This window comes from Apodemus sylvaticus, chromosome 5 (genome assembly GCF_947179515.1).
Source record: "Apodemus sylvaticus chromosome 5, mApoSyl1.1, whole genome shotgun sequence".
NCBI classification, from domain to species: domain Eukaryota; kingdom Metazoa; phylum Chordata; class Mammalia; order Rodentia; family Muridae; genus Apodemus; species Apodemus sylvaticus.
Genome location: NC_067476.1, coordinates 66731472 through 66742896, shown reverse-complemented (window position 1 = coordinate 66742896; position 11425 = coordinate 66731472).

Below are 11425 nucleotides of genomic sequence, written 5' to 3'. Positions count from 1 at the left end.
ACAACAATGCATATTCTACTTGAAGTGCCTGTGTCTTCACTAAGTCCACATTCCATACCATATTTTCTAGTCTGGGCATGTTTTATGCTAGGACTGCTTTGATTTAATTTCTCTTCCCTTCAGTATGTTACTAAATTAAGAGTTTACTATGTCAATCAGTATGACTTAATAATATAAATTTTAAGGTTTGTTTTATACAAGCATTTCTTATGATAATTAAAATAAGCATGATTACTAAATTCTGCCCCAAAATAAAAGGTAATTATAAAAATCCATGAATTCTGGGAATCTATGCTTCACTGTCTCTTGCTATTTTATACAGTGTGTCTAAAGTATGCCTATAATGAGTAAAGATAATTGAAATTAAGATGTGAACTTATTTGATCTATCCATTTGTTACCAACCTGTGTGCATAGATATATTTCAGTAGCATTTCATATATAAAAGCTGAGCACTATCTATGCATCAATTAAACAACATGGCAAATCATTTAAGATTTATAGAATCCACCTTTATATGTTTTCCTTAGATTAATGGATCAACTTAAAATATCCCCCTGGGATTGACCCAGGGGTAGGAGATCTCTTGAGGGAAAGTAAACTCATTACATTTTTAGAGCAGTTTGACATGCATTTCTTTTCCCCAAAGTTCCAATTATTTTGAATGTCTTTGTAAATTCTGTTTTGTTATTATAACCAAATATGTGGCTGAATAATTTACAAATAATAAAAGATTATTCATCTCATAGTTCTAGTGGCTGTGAACACCAAAACAAGAAATTGCATCTAAAGAGTCTTGAGCTCTGGAGACCCTACATGTTGACGTTAATGGCACATTCGTCATGAATACAAAAGAGAGAAATATAAGAAATAGAGTCAAACTTACTTTTATAAGATAGTTACTCTCTAGATAGCTTATTGACAAACAAATTTGTGAGTGGATTATTCAGTTCACAAGACTTATCATTCATGACTCATTCAGATGCAAACAATCCTATCTGGTTCCACCGTTTACCTTTTTAAAAACATGATTTGGATATTAAATACCCACATGAATCATAGGGAGGACACTTAACCCCCCTAGGTGGTTCTTAAAATCAAACAAAGTCCACTACAAGGTTGAGTCTAAACCATTTCATGGCATTAGCACACTGTATATAACTATTATTACTAGGCTATGACATTTGTGTACTCAGTGAAATATGATTGATATATTTTTAACCTTGTTTAAATCTATTGTATTTGAAGATGGGATGATGGCTCAAACTATAAGAGAATTTCTTTCACAAGCATAAGAACCTGAGTTCCAATCTCCATGTTAAAAACCAATCATGACCCAGTCCATAACTATAACCCTATTCCTTTTGGGGACATGGTGGAACATGTCAATGAAACTTCCTACCCACTAACTTTGGACACCTGTTAGTTTCAGTGAGAAACTTTGTTTATCATGACTAAAATTGGGATAGGGCATAGCTCAGCAGCTAAGAAGGCTTTCTTTTCTTTCACAGGGCACAAGTTCATTTCTCACCACCTGTGTTGCATGGCTACAATCACCTGTAACTCATGCTCCATGAATTCATTGCTTTCTTTGAGATTCCATAGGTACACAGACACACACACACACACACGCACACACCACAAACACACACACACACACACACACACACACACACACACACATGCACACACACCCTTACCCACCCACCACCCCCACACATACATGTTCAAACACACTCAGAGTCACATATGCTTCAATTTTCTAACATTGGGAAAGGGCATTCTAAACAAACTTCAGTAATGCAGAAACCAAGAACAACTCACAAAAGAGACTTCTTCATGAAATTAAGTTTCTGTAGGATAAAAAAACACCATATTCAAGAAAAGAGGCACCCTACAGAATGGAAAACTCTGCCAGCTATACTTCTGATAGAGAGTTGGTGTCTAAAACATAATAAACTCAAATAAATAAAATGAAACATTTAAATAACAGAGTTCTTTAAAAAAAGAAATAAAAAAGCTGATAATTTTGTTTAAATGTTCAGCATCCTTAGCAGTCAGGTAAATGAAAATTAAAGTCACTTTGCAATTACATTTACCCCAGTAAGAAAGTGTAAGGTAGCAAATAAAAATGGCTACAAATTCAAGTGGAAATGTAGGCAAAGAAAAACATTAAACTAGAAGACAAACTAGTATAGCCATTATAGAAGTTCATCAAACAATTAGACATATATCTACCATATGCTACAAACATAAAAGCTAAGGACACCCAAGACCAAATTCTCAGTACAAAGCTTTATTTGTTCCAAGGAGACAAAGGTCAGGGAGTAAGAAACCGAAGCAAGTTATAGAGGACAAGGGAGGCAAGGAAAAGAGCAAGAAGGGGAGGGGGAAGCTATTTCCCCTGAGGGACAAAGGATTGCTTCCTTCAGACTGAGAGAGACAGATATGGCCCATAGAAAACTATCAATTTACAAAGGTAAAGGGGAAGCTCTAAGTTAGGATTAGGTGTTTAATTTTGATTGGGCATGTTATTTATGGTAGTCAAAAGTGGGCTTTTGATTCCTGAATTTAAGTTCTTTTGTATCCATTTATAGTCAGCTTCAGGAAGAGGAAGTGGCCAAATAAGGAAATATATCATGATGTCTAGCCTTAAGAATGTAATCTAATGGGTTTTCTTTAGGAAAAGGTAAGAGGGGAAGATCAAGGCCTGCCAGAGCTATGTTTTCTATGCTTGGGCCTGTAAAGAATATCTTTAATAGGTTCAAAACATATAAGTTGATAAACATGAACAACCATAAACATATCAAAAACCAAAAAACTACATGTTCATCTCATTATATAACAGGAAGGCTTTTGAAAAAAATCTGATATCTATTTCTGATAAAAATCCTTGAAGAGACTAAGCACACAAGAGGAAAACCCCAATTTAATGAAATCAATTTATAGTAAGCCCATAGCCAACATCAGCCTGAAGAAACTTAGAGCATTTCTACTACAATCAGGAAGAAGACAAAGATGTGTACTCTCTTCATGCCTATTCACTTTGATACCTGAAATCTTAAGACTACTTAAGAAAATCAAGAAGACATAAAAGAAAACTGTCAGTGTGTCTTTATTTGAAGATGATACAGCCTTGTAGATAAAAACTCCTAAAACTCTATCAGCAAGTTTCTGCGACTAATAAACACATTCACTAAGGTTGCAGGAAACAAAAGAACACAAAAATTCATAAATTTCTGATAGGCAAAAAGAGAAAGAACTTAGGAAAATAATACTTTTTACAATAGCTTCAAAAATTGATAAACTATAGGTATAAATAGATGATAGATGATGATTGACAGTTATAGAGAGATGATAGATAGAATGATAGATGGATAGATGATAGAAAGATATAGATAGAATGATAGATGATAGATAGATAGATGCAAGATATAGATGACAGATGGATAGATTAGATGATATACAAATGACAGACAAATCGATACACAGACAAATGATAGGTAGATATTCCAACAGACAGACAGATAGATGAAAGATAGACAATCATAGATAGATAGGTAGATAGATAGATAGATAGATAGATAGATAGATAGATAGATGGATAGATGGATGATGGATGGATGGATGGATGGATGGATGGATAGATAGATAGACACATAGATGCAAGACATAGATGACAGATGGATAGTTTAGATGATATACATATGATAGACAAATTGATACACAGACAAATGATAGGTAGATATTCCAACAGACAGACAGACAGATTAAAAATAGACAAATCGTAGATAGATAGATAGGTAGATAGATAGATAGATAGATAAATAGATAGATAGATAGATAGATAGATAGATAGGTAGATAGACAGACAGGAAAAACTAAGTCTCTTAGCTAGGATTACTACTGTTGTGATGGAATACCATGTGCAAAAATAACTTAAATAAAAGATTTTGCTGATTTGTTTTTTTTGGCTTATATACCAAATCACAGTTTATTGATGGAATGCAAGGCAGGAGCTCAAACCTGGTAGGAATCTGAAATAAGTTGCATTGCAGACTTCATGGAGGCTTATGGCTTCCATGCTTATGGCTTGTTCCTCATAGCTTGCTCAACTTCATCCCATACAATTTAAATCTACACATTTTTGTCTTACAAGAGAAGGCATTTGCTTTTAATGGACAAGAAATTAAAGTAAATCAAAGCTAAGAAATCAGTATAGAATAAAACAAACAAACATAAGTAAAAGCTATCAAGGGGGTGCAAAGGAAACAAATTTAGATGTGTAGAGAAACTCACACTTCCTTTTTTATTGGATATATACTTTATTTTTTTGTGTCATTTATTTTTTATTTGATATATTTTTATTTACATTTCAAATGATTTTTCCTTTTATATTTCAAATGTTATCCCCTTTCCCAGTTTCTTCCCCTTCAGGATAGACCCTATCTCATTCTCCCTCCCCTTACAAGGGTATTCCGCCATGCACCACTCTCCCACCTCCCTGGCCTCAATTCTCCTACACTAGGGCATCTATTAAACCTTCAAAGGACCAAGGACCTCTCCTCTCATTGATGCCTGACAAGGCAACCGTTTGCTACATATGCAGCTGTAGCCATGTGTACACCCTGGTCGATTGCTTAGTCCTTGGGAGTGCTGTGGGGTCTGGTTGATTGACATTGTTATTCTTCCTATGGGGTTGCAAACCTCTTCAGCTCCTTCAGTTCTTTCTCTAACTCCTCCATTGGGGACCCCATGCTCAGTCCAATGGTTGGCTGTGCTATCTGCCTCTGTATTTGTAAGGCTCTGACAGGGCCTCTCAGGAGACAGCCATATCAGGCTCCTTTCAGCAAGCATTTCTTGGTATCCATGATAGTGTCTGGGTTTGGTGACTGTATATAGGACAAATCCCCAGGTGGGACAGTCTCTGGATGGCTTTTCCTTCAGTTTCTGCTCTAGACTTTATCTACTTATTTGCTCCTGTGAGTATTTTGTTGACCTTCTCAGAAGAACTAAGGCACCCACACTTTGGTATTCCTTATTCTTGAGGTTCATGAGGTCTGCAAATTGTATCTTGGGTAGTCATAGCTTTTGGACTTATGCCATGTGTGACATATTCTTTTGTGATTAGGTTACCTCACTCAGGATATTTTCTTGTTCCACCCATTTGCATAAGAATTTCATGACCAAGAATTTTCAACTGAGGAATATCGAATGGTAGAGAAACACCTAAAGAAATTTTCAACATCCTTGCTTATTAGGGAAATGCAAAGCAAAACAATCCTGAGATTCTGTTTGATAACCATCAGTATGGCTAAAATAAAAAACTCAGGTGACAGCAGATCCTGGAGAGAATGTGGAGAAAGAGGAACTCTCCTTCATCGCTCATGGGACAGCAAGGTGGTACAACCACTATGGAAATCAGTTTGTGGCTCCTCTGAAAATTGGACACAGTACTACATGAGGACCCAGCTATACCACTTCTGGGCATATACCCAGAAGATGCTCCAACATATAATAAGGACATATGCTCCACTATGTTCATAACAACTTTATTTATAATATCCAGAAGCTGGAAAGAATCCAGTTGTCCTTCAACAAAGAAATGGGTAAAGAACATATGGTATATTTAAAAACAATGAGGTAGTACCCAGATATTAAGGATTATGAATTCATGAAATTCTTAGGCACACTTCCTTTATAGCTCTAGATCCCATTTAATACAGATGCACAAAAACCCTATGAGTGCTGCCTCAGTTGCTGTGAGTTCATATGTGTATGGATGTCTAACAATCATTTGACTTAGAGCCACAGTTCTCAACCTGTGGGTCCTGATCTCTTTGGAGTCCAATGAATCTTTCACAGGGACTTCCTAAGACATCAGAAAAAACAAATATTTATATTACAATTTACAACAATAGCAAGATTGCAGTTATAAAGTGACAAAGAAAAATTTAATTGCTGGCAGGTCACTACAACATACTTAAAAGAAGTATATCTAAGGGTTGTAACATTAGGTTGTGGAAAAAGATGAAACCAACTCCATTGCAAGCTGGTACAACCACTCTGGAAATCAATCTGGAGATTCATCAGAAAATTGGACATAGTACTACCTGAAGACCCAACTATGCCACTCCTGGGCATGTAACCAAAAAAATGCCCCAACATATAACAAAGCCATATGCTTCACTATGTTCATAGCAGCCTTATTTATAACAGCCAAAAGCTTGAAAGAACCCAGATGTCCTTCAAGAAAGGAATGACTAAAGAAAATGTAGTACATTTACACATGGAGTACCATTCAGCTATTAAAACCAATGACTTCATGACATTCTTAGGCAAATGGTTGGAACTAGAAAGTAACATCCTGAGTGAGGCTACTCAGTCACAAAAGAACACACATGGTATGTACTCACTGAAAAGCAGATATTAGCCCAAAAGCTCAGAATACCCAAGATACAATTCACAGACCACATGAAGCTCAAGAAGGAAGACCAAATTGTGGACGCTTCAGTCTTTCTTAGCAGTGGGGATCAAAATACTCAAGGGAGGAAATAAGAAGACAAAGTGTGGAGCAGAGACTGAAGGAAAAGCCATCCAGTGATGGCCCCACCTGGGGATCCATCCCATATACAGACATCAAACCCAGCCACTATTGTGGATGCCAAGAAGTACTTGCTGACAAGAGCCTGATATAGCTGTCTCCTGAGTAGCTCTACCAAAGGCCTCAGCTCACCTTCCCCAATGGAGAAGTTAGAGAAAGGACTGAAGGGAGCTGAAGGGATTTAAAACCCTATAGGAAGAACAACAATATCAACCAACTAGACACTCTAGAACTCCCAGGGACTAATCTGCCAACCAAAGAGTACACATGGAGAACCCATAGCTCCAGTCATATATGTAGGAGAGGATGTCCATGGGCATCATTGGGAGGAGAGGCCCTTAGTCCAATGACGGCTTGATGCCCTAGTGTAGGGAAATGCCAGGGCAGGGAGGAGAAACAGGGTGGGTGAGTAGGGGAGCACCCTCCCAGAAGCAGGGGGAAGAGGATAGGATAGCGCATTTCTGGAGGGGAAACCAGAAAAGTAGATAACATTTGAAACATAAATAAATAAAATAGCCAATAAAAAAGGAAGTTTCAAAACCACTGATTTAGAGGGTCTTGCTTTCTTCATGACCTCCATGCCTTTTCAATCTTACACACTTTCCTTCCTCTGCCACAGGTTTCTAACCTCTGAGGGGAGGCATTAGAGATGATGTTCCAAGGTCTCTAATTCTTTGTTTAATGTTGGGTTTCAATGTCTGTATTTGTTCCTGTCTACAGAGGGATCGTTTATCTAATTAGTGATGGCTGATCCAGGCACTAATCTATGGGAATAATAGAATGCCAATGGGACTAATTTTCTTGCTAGTTCTTTTGTTTTGTTTGGATTGGTTTTAGAACAGCAGCACTTGGTTTTACTCTAGGTCCCAGCAGTATCTAGCCCCAGATTCTTGTTCACCCAATCAGCATCAGATAGCGGAACAGACCATAATTTAAATCAGATATTGCTTAGTTACTTTCACAAGGTTTGGGCCCCCATTTCCATAGCATATCTTAAGAAAGAATGCTGTTGCATATCAAAGTACTTGAGGCTTGGTTAGTGACTATGTTACTCTTTTGGTAGCATGCTGGGTACCTTTAATTATCTAATACTACATACAGCACATAGGAGTAAAGGCTCTATATAGGAACCAACTCTACTTCTCCCTGATTAATGAATTCTGTATGTAGAGTCTTCAGCAATGGGGAGTTCTGTCAGTTTTTAAAGAAGGTGTTTGAAAAGGAAATGCTCAATCATTGCTTGAGGAACTGCAAAGATGAACCACTACTCTGAAAATCAATGTGGTAGTTCCTCAAAAAGTCTGGGAATTGATATATACCAAGGTACAGCTTTAAACCTACTATGAAACTCCTGGGCATATAACCAAAGAGCTCTACAACCTACTACAGAGATACATTTCATTGCTGCTCTATACATAATAAGCCAAAATTAAGCAATATACATCCATCAACATATGACGCGATAGTGAAAACATGGTATATATACACATAGATAGTAAAAACATGGTGTGTCTGTGTGTGTGTGTATGACTTGATAAAACTATGGGTCACTTGAGGGGTCATACAAAAACCTAGTTCAGTAGAAATTTCTTAAAATATATACATATATGAGAGAAATCTAAATGAAATCCTCAAATGAGGCAGAAGACAAATCCCCAACTTGACATCTCTCACCACAAAAATGAAACATTTAGCACTAGGAAAGTATCACACTTAATTGAATTATTCACCTATAGGGCCCCATGGAAACCACAAAACAACTTAGTCTAATGTCAAGGATATTTGTTGCTCTAAACTAACTTATGATAAGGTATACTGTTGCATACAACAACTATAGAACTTACTAAAAACTGTAAAGTCAGGCTGGATCCTATATTTACCACCCCCCACATCTCTACTGACTACTGCTCATGGTCCTGGAAGGAACTCTCCATGCTATCAAAGAAGCAAGGCAAACATTGACAAAGATTCAAAACTTTTTATCTACAATATCTGACTGCAAGATACTCTGGTATCCCAGCAGTATCTAGCCCAGATTCTTGCTCACCCAATCAGTATCATAGCAGGACAGACCATAAGTTAAATCAAATATTGCTTAGTTACTTTTTTGATTTGCAACAGAAACACAAAATGTGTGGAAGTAACCAACCACCATCTGATTGGATTTAAGGCCCACTTCATGAGATGAAACCCATCCCAGACACTGCCTGAATGTCCTAGAACCAAAGAATAGATAGGCTATAGACACAGAAGAAGACCAAATACTAGTGTTCTGCTAAAAGAGCATAGCAATAAAAATGACTCAAAAAAGCATTGTAATGTACCCATAGGAAATGTCTTTCTCATCCATTCTTTTTGTTGTTGTTGTTGTTCTTGTTGTTTTTTGTTTGTTTTGTTTTTTTTATTCGATATATGTTTTATTTACATTTCAAATGATTTCCCCTTTTCTAGCCCCCAACTCCCCGAAAGTCCCATAAGCCCTTTTCTCTCCCCCTGTCCTCCCACCCACCCCTTCCCACTTCCCGTTCTGGTTTTGCCATATACTGCTTCACTGAGTCTTTCCAGAACAAGGGGCCACTCCTCCTTTCTTCTTGTACCTCATTTGATGTGTGGATTATGTTTTGGGTATTCCAGTTTTCTAGGTTAATATCCACTTATTAGTGAGTGCATACCATGATTCACCTTTTGAGTCTGAGTTACCTCACTTAGTATGATGTTCTCTAGCTCCATCCATTTGTCTAAGAATTTCATGAATTCATTGTTTCTAATGGCTGAATAGTACTCCATTGTGTAAATATACCACATGTTTTGTATCCATTCCTCATTTGAAGGACACCTGGGTTCTTTCCAGCTTCTGGCTACTACAAATTGGGCTGCTATGACCATAGTGGAGCATGTGTCCTTATTGCATGCGGAAGAATCCTCTGGGTATATGCCCAGGAGTGATATAACAGGGTCCTCAGGAAGTGTCATGCCCAGTTTTCTGAGGAACCGCCAGACTGATTTCCAAAGTGGTTGCACCATCTAGCAATCCCACCAGTAGTGGAGGAGTGTTCCTCTTTCTCCACATCCTTGCCAGTACATGCTGTCTCCTGAGTTTTTTACCTTAGCCATTCTGACTGGTGTGAGGTGAAATCTCAGGGTTGTTTTGATTTGCATTTCCCTAATGGTTAATGATGTTGAACATTTCTTAAGGTGTTTCTTAGCCCTCCGAAGTTCTTCATGTGAAAAATCTTTGTTTAGTTCAGTACCCCACTTTTTAATGGGGTTATTTGGTACTCTAGGTTCTATCTTCTTGAGTTCTCTGTATATATTAGATATTAGCCCTCTGTCAGATTTAGGATTGGTGAAGATCCTTTCCCAATCTGTTGGTTGACGTTTTGTCCTTTTGACAGTGTCCTTTGCCTTACAGAAACTTTGCAGTTTTATGAGGTCCCATTTGTCAATTCTTGATCTTAGAGCATAAACTATTGGTGTTATATTCAGGAACTTTTCCCCTGTGCTCATGTCCTCAAGGGTCTTCCCCAGTTTCTTTTCTATTAGTTTCAGTGTGTCAGGTTTTAGGTGGAGGTCCTTGATCCATTTGGAGTTGAGCTTAGTACAAGGAGATAAGAATGGATCGATTCCCATTCTTTTGCATGCTGACCTCCAATTGAACCAACACCATTTGTTGAAAAGACTATCTTTTTTCCACTGGATGCTTTCAGCTCCTTTGTCGAAGATCAAGTGAGCATAGGTGTGTTGGTTAATTTCTGGGTCTTCAATCCTATTCCACTGATCGGCTTGTCTGACACTGTACCAATACCATGCAGTTTTTATCACTGTTGCTCTGTAGTAAAGTTTAAAGTCTGGGATACTGAATCCCCCTGAAGTTCTTTTACTGTTGAGAATAGTTTTAGCTATCCTGGATTTTTTGTTATTCCAGATGAATTTGAGCATTGTTATTTCTAGCTCTATGAAGAACTGGGTTGGGATTTTTATGGGGATTGCATTGAATCTGTAGATTGCCTTTGGCAATATGGCCATTTTAACTATATTAATCCTGCCAATCCATGAGCATGGAAGATTTTTCCATTTTCTGAGATCTTCTTCGATTTCCTTCTTCAGAGATCTGAAGTTCTTGTCATATAGTTCTTTCACTTGTTTGGTTAGAGTCACCCCGAGATACTTTATGTGGTTTGTGGCTATTGTGAAGGGTGTCATTTCCCTAATTTCTTTCTCAGTCTGCTTATCCTTTGAGTATATAAAGGCTACTGATTAGCTTGAGTTGATTTTGTAGCCAGCCAGTTTGCTGAAGTTGTTTATCAGCTGTAGGAGTTCTCTAGTGGAGTTTTTTGGGTCACTTAAGTATACTATCATAACATATCACTGCAAATAGTGATAGTTTGACATCATCCTTTCCAATTTGTATCCCTTTGACCTCCTTATGTTGTCTATTTGCTCTAGCTAGGACTTCAAGAACTATATTAAAAAGATATGGAGAGAGGGGGCAGCCTTGTCTAGTCCCTGATTTTAGTGGGACTGCTTCAAGTTTCTCTCCATGTAGTTTGATGTTGGCTACTGGTTTGCTGTATATTGCTTTTACTATGTTTAGATATGGGCCTTGAATTCCTGTCCTTTCCAAGACTTTTAGCATGAAAGGATGCTGAATTTTGTCAAATGCCTTTTCAGCATCTAATGAAACGATCATGTGCTTTTTTTTTCTTTGAGTTTATTTATGTAGTGGATTGCATTGATGTATGTCCTTATATTGAACCATCCCTGCATCCCTGGGATGAAGCCTACTTGATCCTGGTGGATGATCATTTTGATGTGTTCTTGG